We start from the raw sequence: 2,500 nt of genomic DNA, 5'->3' as shown, positions 1-2,500 counted from the left end.
GCCCAGGCTCCCCAATCACTCTGCTACATACAGTATGTGCACGTTGCACCACCCTTTCCCTTAACTTTCCAACACCTGTTACCAGTGAACAAATAGAAACTTCTCCACATCCTTTAGTGGGCAAACCTGTCAGTCGAAGACCGAGGCACAGATTGAGCCACCTGTGCTGAAACAGGGATAGCCTGAAAACCTGACCTGTTGGTGGCCCTTGAGGACTGGAGTCGACGACTGAGCCACTGATTGAGCCACCTGTGCTGAAGCAGGGATATCCTGAAACCCTGACCTGCTGGTGGCCCTTGAGGACTGGAGTTGCCCATCCCTGCTTATACTGCTTTACTATGAGCTATGTCATTCTGCTGTGGTTTGTTCCTACACTGCTTAGTAATAATAATATGATAATAATCTTTGTTTCCCTGTAGGTCTGTAGCACACAGTCCTGCATTGATTTTGGAAAGCAAATTACTTGCCCACTAATCCACTAGATGGCAGCAATGCTTTCTTTACAAATGACCAGGGCTATGCATGAACCGGACGCTATTAATGCGTATGACCTGCATTGTACCCCTATATCTGGGTCGTATGTAACAAGTATTACCAAGTTCCAGACATTGCAGGCAAATTTATTAGTTCGCAAATATAGGTTAAATAATTTTTTGACATAGAAAAATAAAACAATAATGTTCAGAAATCAGTAGTACTGTGTGCAAAGGGTGGAAAACAATACATTATATGAGGGGTGCGCAAACTTTTCAGTCTGCACCCCCCTGCCTGCTCCCCCCCCCCCCCACTCGTCCCCCTCCTTACCTGTCACATTGCCATGGCGACGCGTCTCCAGAAGCCGCCGGAGACAAGGTCAGGGAGTTACAGAGGCCTCGCGCGCGCTCCCTGGCATTTAATTTAAATGCTTTCGGGAATTGCGCGGGGCGTCTGTAAGCACCGCGCCCCCCCCCCCCCTCCAAAATAAATCTTGCGCCCTCCAGTTGGCGCACCCCTGCATTATATTATGATCTTCTATTTCTATGGCGCCAACATATTCCGCAGCTCAGTACAACGTGGGAGGGAGGACGCTAACCTTGTGTGACACAAAGTACCAAGAGAAGATCAGATAATAGGAAGGAGATCCCTGTGCCAGGGATCCTACAATCAAAGCACAATATTTGTATATATACATGTATACATATATATATATACAACCAGCCTCACACTGATAAGACCCAACAGGTCGAAACAGTTGTGAGTAGGTTTACTGGCTATGCATCTTAACGCATGCTGTGCTGAAAGCTGTGTAATGCAGCGAGCATAAACTCATAAGGGTACCGTGTAAAAATGGATTTGAGGCAAAAGGTGACACTGTGCTCATTTGCATGTCATTTCCCAGAATCCCTTACTGCAGTGGAAGCACTGTATGCTAGGAGATAATGGCGAAAAGCAGGGTTGCAGACCTGTCTAAGACATATGAATGTGCTCACAAGTGATATTTTGTTTTGCTATATACAGTATATATGTGTCTGTGTCTGTGTCTGTGTCTGTGTCTGTGTCTGTGTCTGTGTCTGTGTCTCTGTGTCTGTGTCTCTGTGTCTCTGTGTCTGTGTCTCTGTGTCTGTGTGTCTGTGTGTCTGTGTGTCTGTGTGTCTGTGTGTCTGTGTGTGTCTGTGTGTGTCTGTGTGTGTCTGTGTGTGTCTGTGTGTGTGTGTGTGTGTGTGTGTGTGTATATATACATACATACATACATACATACATACATACATACATACATACATACATATATATATATATACTAGCTGAGAGACCCGGCGTTGGCCGGGATGTAAATACGTAATAGGTAGTATTATTTATAAATCGTGGAACAATAGGTGACTGTTTGTTGTAAAGGTTGGATAATAATATTGAAAAGAAAGATGGAAGAAAATGTAATACGATGTTGTATAAAAAATGGTTTATTGTAACCACACCACAGTACAATGTATATTTTGGTGCCATAAGTGATGTAAAAATCTGAGTCGTGTGTCCTGCTAGGGTGTGAGGCGGCGGGTGGCGCGTGGGTTGTGAGTGCTGTGTGCGAGTGGGGGTCCTGCTAGGGTGTGAGGCGGCGGGTGGTGCGTGGGTTGTGAGTGCTGTCTGTGAGTGGGGGTCCTGCTAGGGTGTGAGGCGGCGGGTGGCGCGTGGGTTGTGAGTGCTGTCTGTGAGTGGGGGTCCTGCAAGGGTGTGAGGCGGCGGCTGGCGCGTGGGTTGTGAGTGCTGTCTGTGAGTGGGGGGTCCTGCTAGGGTGTGTGGCGGTGGGTCAGTGATGTCGGTGCGTAGGGGCGGGAGGCAGCAGGTGTGTGTGGCGGCAGGTATGTGTCGAGTGTGGCGGGTGTCTGTTGAGTGCGTGCAGCGGCTGTGAGGCGGTGGGAAAGGCAGAGGCGGCCGGAGTAAGGGCGGGTGAAAGGCAGAGGCGGGGTGGGGAGGCGGTAAGGCGGGCATGAAGGCGAAGGGCGGCGGGAAAGGGAGGAGGGGGTGG

This window comes from Ascaphus truei, chromosome 5, assembly GCF_040206685.1.
Source record: "Ascaphus truei isolate aAscTru1 chromosome 5, aAscTru1.hap1, whole genome shotgun sequence".
NCBI classification, from domain to species: Eukaryota; Metazoa; Chordata; class Amphibia; order Anura; family Ascaphidae; genus Ascaphus; species Ascaphus truei.
This window is presented reverse-complemented; position numbering follows the sequence as displayed.